Source organism: Saccopteryx leptura, chromosome 11, assembly GCF_036850995.1.
Source record: "Saccopteryx leptura isolate mSacLep1 chromosome 11, mSacLep1_pri_phased_curated, whole genome shotgun sequence".
NCBI lineage: Eukaryota > Metazoa > Chordata > Mammalia > Chiroptera > Emballonuridae > Saccopteryx > Saccopteryx leptura.
In genome coordinates, this window is record NC_089513.1 from 32968467 (window position 1) to 32978480 (window position 10014).

The 10014-nt window shown below is 40.0% G+C and overlaps 1 pseudogene; it reads right to left on the minus strand.

Moving 5' to 3' along the window:
* Nucleotides 1-5627: 5627 nt before the first annotated feature.
* On the minus strand, nucleotides 5628-7113 carry LOC136383227 (ATP synthase F(0) complex subunit B1, mitochondrial pseudogene; annotated as a pseudogene).
* Nucleotides 7114-10014: the final 2901 nt, after the last annotated feature.

Consider the following 10014-nt stretch of genomic DNA (forward strand, 5'->3'; position numbering starts at 1 on the left):
CAGTCAGGGTAGGCTAGATTATGCTGCTGTAATGCACACCATCAAAATTTCAGTGGCTTAATACAACAAAAGTTAATTCCTTGCTCGTGCAAAGTCTGCTGGGAAGCTCTTATAGTGACTCATCATTCTAGTCTGCTTGATTCCTGTGGCCTCTCCAGGAGCGCCATGACAATGGGAGAGTATGGAAAACTGCACCTGAATCCTTGAATGCTTTCACCTAGAAATGACACAGATCACTTCTCATATTTCACTTGTCAAAGAAAGTCACATGGTCATCACCTAACTTTAAGAAGTATGTACTCAGAAGGAATGGGAAAGTAGAAATCTTGGGGAGCATAAGTAATGCCTACCACAGGGATTCATTTGACATAAGAGGAAAAAATAAAATTGGAAACAGTCTACTTATAGTAGGGGGTGGATTTAAAAGAATACCAGTTGGAGGAAGATAGTTATATGTGGAGTTTGGGAGAAGCATTGCCATTGCTGTTATACAAAATATTATGTAGAAAGACATGAAAAATTCTGTCTCTCTGCTTGTCAGTGTTATCTTATGATTTAGCCAAGGTCAGGGGACTCCAAGGGTTGATCATCTAAACTCTCCTGTGACACAAGAGCCAGGAAATATCCTCCATTTTGATTATATCCTGGGGACACACCAACCACTAAGTAAGCTTTCATTAACACAAGAAAACTTGCTAATTTTGCTGACATTGATGGTCATTCTCCACTTGAGGAATGAATATGTCTATGAAGAATGAAATATTCAGTAAGATCAAACTGTCCCATGTTTTCTCCCACAATTGTCTGAATTGTGCTTTTGACTGAGAATTTTCTTGTCTTCAAGGGAATGTTGAAATGAAACAACACTGTGGAGTGGAAGAGGAGAGGCCAGAGTCCAGAAGATCAGCCTGGCAGCTACTACCTGGATTCAGAGGACAGCTGATGAGGACCTGGTGATGGAGAGATCACCAAAGCACGTGGTTAGGTTTTCAGTAGGAGTGTGTGTGTGTGTGTGTGTGTGTGTGTGTGTGTGTGTGTGTGAGAGAGAGAGAGAGAGAGAGAGAGAGAGAGAGAGAGAGATAAATTCCCAGGTTTGTAGCTTGCCAGTGTGAGTGGATGGTGGTACTTTTACCTGAGATGAGGACACAGGATATTGAACAAGATACTACCGAGTTCAGTTTAGGACACATTAAGTCAAAGGTGCCCAAGGGATTTCCAGGAGATGACTAGTGGGTGTTTTAAATATAAATCTGAGGCTCAGGAGAGCTGGGAGATAGATTTTTTAGTAGCTTTAATTTCTTTTTACAATTGCTAGTCTTAAAAAAATATCCCTTCAAGACAAATGAACACAACAGCTTAACATTTGTAATTATTCATAATGTAATAAAAATGATTAAGAATCACCTTACCATTGCAGGATGGTATGACAGACATCATCACCAGACAATCTTAGAATTTTTTATCTTTTGTTATTTTTCAAGTGTTATGGTTTATTGCAGTGGTAGTCAACCTGGTCCCTACCGCCCACTAGTGGGCATTCCAGCTTTCATGGTGAGCGGTAGCGGAGCAACCAAAGTATAAATAAAAAGATAGCTTTAACTATAGTAAGTTGTTTTATAAAGATTTTTTCTGCTAACCTTAGTGAAAATCTGACATAAAATACTTGGTAAGTAATTATTATTACATGCCTTAACTTGCTGTAACTCTGCTTTATAAATTTTATAAAGTAAAGTTACTTCCCTACTTTATAAATCACCGTTACTGTGGAACTGGTGGGCAGTTAGAAAATTTTACTACTAACAGAGATACATAAGTGGTTGGTAGGTATAAAAAGGTTGACTACCTCTGGTTTATTGTATGATGGTCACTTTCTCTTGTACTATGTTCTGTCTTTTCACAACTAAAACCTTGTTGTCCAAGCCAGTCATTTTCTTATCACTATACTGTAGAAGTTTTCACTATACTGTAGAATGTTTTCTCATTCTGCTATACATGTGTCTCTTCTTCAGGAATTATGAGCATTGTATCAACCTGGTACAAACCATGCCATTTCCTCAATTCCTTACCTTTTACTTACTGAGCATCTGAAGATAACTTACCACTTTAATTTTCAGGTTTCAGACAATGTTATTTCTAACCATTTATCTCATAAATAAGATACTGTAATTGAATAATGCTTAATATTTATTTAAATTTGTAATTTCTTATATCGGAGTTTTGTGGCATTATTTATCATCTCAAGCAGTTACACAGTTTTCTTTATTAAAATGTAATTAATTTTAGTGTAGTTTATCTCTCTCCGTTAGAATGGAAGCCCCATGAAGGCAGGAATTTTTGCCCATTTTGTTTATGGTTCTATCTCCAGTGTGTAGAACTGTGTCTGGGACATGATAAGTATCTCTGAATGACTGAAAGAATACATAAATGAAGAAACAAACTCATGTCTTGATTTGAATCACTCTATTTTAAAAAATTTAAATCTTAGCATGTAGTATTATTTCTCTGTAATTTGGCCACTGCATATATATATATATATATATATATATATATATATATATATATATATATATATATATTCATTTATTTTTTTTCCATTGATTTGAGAGAGAGAGGAAAGGGAGGAGGGAGGCAGATGGAGGGCGGGAGAGAGTGAGAGACAGAGAGAAAGAAGCATCAACTTGTTGATCCATTTAGTTGTGTACTCATTGCTTGTTTCTCATACATGTCCTGACAAGGGATCAAACCCACGACCTCTGCACACAGGGACAATGCTCTATCCACTGAGCTATCAGACAAGGCCTCCATTTATTCTTTTAAACTCAGTTTAATATGTTTATTGTGAGATAGTTTGATACATATATAAAGTTTTAATCTTTTAGCATCTAGGAGAAAAAGTCCTTTCAATCTTCTTTTAGCTCACATGTACTAAAGATACCTTAAGTATTAAAGATATATTTATATCTTATGTTAAGTCTCCCAGAAATATTTAGGTAGAAAGGTTTAGTCTTAAAAATAAAATGCAGCATTCATGAGCAAAGGTTATCTCTAGAATATGGCAAATAAATAAATAAATAATATAAAATATATTAAAACAGGAGATCTAAAAGTCAATTTTTGAAGAGCATGACTGTCTGTATCAGTGAAGCACTAATCATATGCTGCATTTCAAGGCACTGCTGAAAAAGCATTTAACCAAATCCACAAATTAATTCTTGCCATTATTATCACCATTTCACATTGTTTTTCCTCCATCTAAAATCTGAGAAGAGTAACTGGGGAAAATGCCACTTAACCATCTCAGGGAAATCCAGCTGCTGGGAGTATACTCTGGCCCTGGGGAATTGGGTCAGACCTCCTTACATGAGGATAATGGATGGAGAGTGAAATCAGTAGTGGTGGGAAAGTCAGGCCCTGAAACTCCCCAGTCAATTATGCTCGAGAGAAATGCTAACATGGTTTGCCATGCTACCATGTGTTTCTTTGTTCTCCAAGAACATCCATTCTGTGTACCACTCATGAGTGCACATTTAGTTTTCATTCATAATTAGTATAAATGAATAAATATAGAATGCAGACTATGCTCCTATTGAATCCACATAGGCTGCTTCATAATTCTTCTCCCTCCTTTTATTTTCTTGGTTTTTTCCTCCCTACTCTTATGAGGATCTTGTAAGATTAAACAAATTTTGGACAAGTCACAAACATTTCATGTTACCTGCAAAGATGTGTGCTCTTTATGTGATAATGACATAGACGAAGGGGTCAGGAGTCCATATCACTGCCACAGAGACCTTTATGGTGGGTTCAGATCTTTGTGGTAATCTCCAGAATAGTGGTATTTATTTATGCCAGGTCAGATTCACTGTGACTAAAGACTGAATTAGCAACATGATGTTTATTCATAATGAGCTCTAGCCTGCACCTAGTGGAACCAAATGCAAGATATAAAAAAACTGTGTGTTTAATGTACACAACTTGATAAGTTTAGAGGTAAGACTTTTGATCCTGGCTGGTAGAGACCTCCGATTCCAGAGGCAGAGCCCTGCTGGCTTCTCATATCAGAAGAGAGAGCTGTGGATTTAAAGAATAAAATAGAACCATCAAAAAGCCCAGAAATAGTCAAATAGTTAAACATATTATGGGTTGGTTGTGATGGATTTTTGGTAACTGTTAAAAAAATCACATTTAAATATTTTTAGACTATAGGAAAATGATGATTTTAACATATTAAGGGACAAAGACAAGTTTCAAAGGTTTTGAAATCTTATATATCCAGGATGATATCATTTGAATAAAATGTTTCCATATGTTTTTATGCATAGAAAAGTAAATAAATAAAAAATAATGTTGGAGAAAATATTTTAAAATGGTGGCATTCCTGGATTACAGGGAATTTCTGTTCTTTTTTGTATGTATCTCTGTCTCTATATTTAGAGAGAGGGAGGAAAAGGGAAGGAGGGAGGGAGCAACGGAGGGAGAAAGGGAGGGGGAGAGAGAGACAGAAACTGATTGATTTTAAGGAATTGGCTTTCACTAATGTAGGATGATTGCGGGGGTTGAGAAGTTTGAAATCCAGAGGCTGAAGGCTGAAGAGTTGTTGTAGTTTTGAGGAGAATTCTTTCTTTCTTTTTTTTTTAAATTTTTATTTATTTATTTATTTTTGACAGATACAGAGAGAGGGACAGATAGGGACAGACAGACAGGGAGGGAGAGAGATGAGAAGCATCAATTCTTCGTTGCAGCTCCTTAGTTGTTCAGTGATTGCTTTCTCATATGTGCCTTGACCAGGGGGCTACAGCAGAGCGAGTGACCCCTTGCTCAAGTCAGCGACCTTTGGGCTCAAGCCAGCGACCCCTCGCTCAGGCTGGCGAGTCAGTGCTCAAGCCAGATGCTCAAGCTGGCAACCTCGAGGCTTCGAACCTGGGTCCTCTGTGTCCCAGTCTGACACTCTATCCACTGTGCCACTGCCTAGTCAGGCGAGAATCCTTTCTTTTGGAAACCTCAGTCATTTCCCTTAAAGGCTTCAACTCATTGGACGAGGCCCACTCTCTTTCTGGAGGACAATCTACTTTAATCACATCTAAAAAATACCCTCACAGTAGCATCTAGACTTGTTCTTGACCAAACAGCTGGGAACCATAGCCTACAAGTTGACACGTACAATTACATCACAGCTTTTAAGCAATTCCCTCTCCTTCCTTTCATTTTTAGTAACAGGCAGATTTTCCATTTAGGTATTTCTCCCTTCCCTGCTCAGTCCATGTACTTTTCAGGTTTATTTTCTTTTCCCCAGTAACAGTAACAGTGCAGGTGAGGTAAGATGAGATGACCTAGATGATCTTAGCAGTGCAGATGAATTTTAGAATTCTTGCCTGGAGTGCTAGGATAGAAGCCCTATCTCCAGTGTAGAGTAGGGTACCAATGGAACTGAAAGCACTGAAGTAGCTTGTCTCAGGAGGCTGACACCACGGAAGGCGGAACAGAGAGACGTAAAGAAACTGCGCTCGAGATAGCCTTCAATCTTTCAGTTAAACCAACCCTGAACTCTGTCTTTCTGCTGGATTTTCAGTTACACAGACACTTATTTGCAACTTATGTTTCTGCTAGTACACAGTTTTTTTTTTTCAGTTTTCCAGCATTTTTTTGAGGGATACAGAAACATTCATCTGTTTCTGTATGTGCCCTAAGTAGGATCATACCGGCCACCTCTGCATATCAGGACAGTGCTCCAACCAATGAAGCTATCCAACAAGGGCTTACTTTTTTTTTCTTATTTCACAACTGTCATTTTATTGCAAGATTGTAGAATTAGTTAAAAACTTAAACTATAACCTGGTAGTCTTTAGTCAGGTACCAAATTTCATTAAAAGCAAGTTGCTTATTCAAAAGTGATTATGGACTAACTCAAAATGTAGAGCAAGGACAAGAAGCATCTCACTGACCAATAGATTGTTTTAATTCTTCCACTAGATGAAACTCAAGCTTTTCATTTTTAGGTGGGGGTAAACTGTAACTCCAGTAGACAGTGATACACAGAGTTTGTCACACAGCCTAGTTTCCTTTAGTCAACTGTTTCTGGCTGACTCATCTGGGATAGATGCATATGGATATGCTTGGGTTTTCTTTGCAGCTTTAGATCTGCAGTGCACGTGGCATCTGTCTCCTTTTCCTGACGCGCAGTGATATTTTGCAACACGTGCATCTCTATCCATGTTATCATGTGTTCTTGCTTCTTTCGATGCATTATATCCTGCACAGAGATATGGTAGTGCAGGCAATTCTTTACCTCCTGTACCACCGTTCCTGTTAAGTAACTTCCAGGCCATAGCAATGCTATTCCTCTGGACACCAAAAAGGTAATGGTATTTGCTGAGACTTCTTCAGATCAGTTGCATCCTGGATGTTTTTGATGGGAGCTTGTTTCACCTCTTCTAGTGGGCAATTTTTAGCTCATTGAATTTATCAGTACCATAACTTCAATTACATAGACAATCATCCCTATTGTTGATATGGTAGAGATAATCTCTGGAGTAATTACATATATTTCATTGGATAGAAAATATAAGATAAGCCCAGTTCCGAGCACAAAAGGTCCAGTTTTAGGATAAAGGAACCGAAAGTATTGCCCAGGGATCAGCCCATGATGAACTTGTCCTCAGTATTTAGAATAAAGTAGTACAGGGGCCTCATTGCCTGCAATACCCCTGGACCAAGGAGGGCTCTGTTCTTCAGAGAAGGGACTGCTGCAGCAGTAGAAAGTACCATCTGAGACAGCATGGTCAGTGAGGGTCTGCTTAGCGATCTTGGTGTCCCAGTGATCTGGATGGGAGTATGTCAGGGGCAGGAACAAGACTGTCACTCGCAAATCTTTAGGGATTACTTTTTATAATAAGAAAGCAATTGCTATATTTATTGATTCTAAGAAAGACTTTCCTTTTGCATTTTAAAATCTCTAAAATTGGATGTGTTGTAGCATGTTGCAGTTTAATAGAAATTTCTTTTGTAGTGTATTTAAAATGATGGTGTATCATCAATAATATTTTAGTTTTGATGAAAACATGATGTTTTAAACTTGATAAAAGTTATTTTTAAGGAAGATGAAATGTAAATGCTTAGGACCTTTAGAAGAATATGGCATATACTCCTGGGACCGTACAGTGACCTGGATGCCCTGACATCTTTAGAATGGTCCAGGAAGAAATCGATAATCTAGAATTTGGCTTTGCTGTACTATTTAGGACTGATTTAACTAGGCTAATGTAGAACATTTAATTTCTCATACTGGAAATGGGAATAAATATTTTCCTTTTAAAGAATCTGTATATCATTGCTTGAAATGGCCTAGCAATGGATGAATTTTCAATGTCTGTTTTCTTTTTCTTGGACTCTGCTTTTGTATTACTTTTAATTTCAAAACCAACTTCCCTGATTATGCTATTAGAGGCTCTTGCACATGAGTATTACATAAATAATAACATACATTGTATAGATCTTTAAATATTTTTCAAATATTTTTAGATCTACTATGTGATTTGATTCCCATAATTATGTGGGTAGGCAGATTATGAACCTTTTAGTATTTTAAAGACTTGCTTACAGGGGAAGATAAGATGGCACTGGAGTAGGCGGATGTACCTACATCCAACTCCCAGAACCAAAGTGGATTACAAAATAATTTTAAGAACTATCATCTGGAAAAACCAACTTTGGACTAAACTAAGAGGACTCTTCAACCAAAGAACACTGAAGAAGCCACACCAAGACTGGTAGGAAAAGCAGTAACACGGAGAGGGCTGCCCAGCTCCCTGGAGTGAACGGCAGCCGGAAGAGACTCACGTGGTGGGAAGTGAGTTTAGCAGAGAGGGGCAGGTCCTGAGTCCCAGGAACAAAGCCCCAGCCTGCAGCCCCAGAGCCTAGAAGAGGCGTATGGACAGTATTTAGCTGGAAACAAGTCAGGATACTGTTTGTGAGAAACAGACTGATTTCTCAGACACAGGATTCTTCTTAAAGGGACTGTGCAGAAAACCTCTCTCACAACCACTCACCCGGGACTCTGGGGGACGGGGAGAGAGGAGAGTACCGGAGTAGCAGGAAGAGAGTGTAATCTAGCAGGCACAGGGAGAAACATTTTGGTAGACAGCCACCCTAACTCCTGAGACGAGTCACTCCCCAAATCTGAAGTGAATATTTCCCCTGGAAACAGCAATACCAGCAAAGGGAAGCAGGACACCAGCCAAACAAGCTCTCCCATGGCACACAGAGCAGAGTCACTTAGAAGGAGGGAGCTTTTGGGACTACAGTAGTGAGTGTTAGGGTCTGAGCTGCAGTGCCCTCACCCACACGGCTGAGGGCGTGACGGAAGGAGGGCCGCGGCGGGCTGCGGAAGTGCAGTTCTGTCAGCAAGGGCAGAAGCTGGCTGGCCACCACTGGGCCTGGGTGTGGGCTCAGTTTTGCCCGGCTGGGGAAGAAGGGGCGTGCAAAAGCAGTCAAGCCCAGCTGCGGACAGCCTGTAATCCAGCCTGTGGGAGAAGGGCAGGAACCCTGGAAGGGGTGGAGACCAGCCCTTGAGCAAGGGCGCAAGAGCACAGCCTTGCTCCACCCACTGAACCAAGGCTTGTGGCCTGACTTGGGAGCCAGCTCCTCCCGTGGGGGTGGAGTGAAAAACCCAGAACAAGCAGAGTCCCACTACTGAACGTGGGCATGCAGTCCCGCCTGGCCTGTGGAGCCAAGGCTTGCAGCCATCCTATGAGCGGGCTCCTCCAGCAAAGACAGGGCGAAAGACTGGAAACAGGCGGAGACCCACAGCTGAGCAAAGGTGCTCATCACTGCCCTCAGGGCCAAGCATAATGCCACCCACGGGGGCAGAGCAAAGGCCAAGGCCACCAAGGCTTGTACACCCGAGCATGTGATCACAGCCACTCATGTGAAGGAGAGGTGGAAACTACAGCAACAACCCCAGTGGGCAGGCACCGGAAACGCCCATACCCAAACGCCCTAGGCAGCAACAGCAGAGGTGGTGGTGAGACTGCAGACAGACCATACCTAGGGAACAGAGGCCACACCCAGTGGACTCCAGTGGCCAAAACCTTCCTTTACACAGACAAAATGAGAAGGCAGAGAAATGTAACACAAATGAATCAAGAGAAATCCCCAGTAAAGGACCTGAATGAATCAGATATAACCAAATTAACAGAGGCAGAGTTTAAAATAATGATTTTTAGGATGCTCAAAGATATTAGAACAACAATAGATGGTCATTACAAACACCTAAATAAAGAGATAGCAAATATAAAAAAGGGACATTGACATAATAAAAAAGAATTAGTCAAAAATGACAAAATCAATCTCAGAAATGAAGAACACAATGGAAGGAATTAAAAGCAGGATGGATGAAGCTGAGAATTGAATCAGTGAGTTAGAGGACAAGATAAATAAAGGCATGGAAGCAGAGCAGAAAAAAGAAAAGAGACTCAAAAAGTCTGAGGAAACTCTAAGAGAGCTCTGTGACAACATGAAGAGAAATAACATTCGCATCATAGGGGTTCCTGAAGAAGAAGAGAAAGAAAAAGGGATAGAGACTTTGTTCAAGCATATCATAGCTGAAAAATTCACTCAATTAAGGGAGGAAAACATCTCACATGTTCAAGAAGCACAGAGAACTCCAATAAAGAGAAACCCAAAGAAATCAGCATCAAGACACATCATAATTAAAATACCAAAGCTAAGTGATAAAGAGAAAATATTAAAAGCTGCTAGAGAAAAAAAGACTATCACCTACAAAGGAGCCCCCATAAGGATGACTTCTGACTTCTCAACAGAAACACTTGAGGCCAGAAGGGAATGGCAAGAAATATTCAAAGTAATGCAGAACAAGAGCCTACAACCAAGACTACTTTATCCAGCAAGGCTATCATTTAAAATTGAAGGAGAAACAAAAAGCTTTCCAGAAAAAAAAAAAAAACTCAAGGAATTCACTACAAGCAAACCAAGGCTGCAAGAAATGCTAAGGGGCCT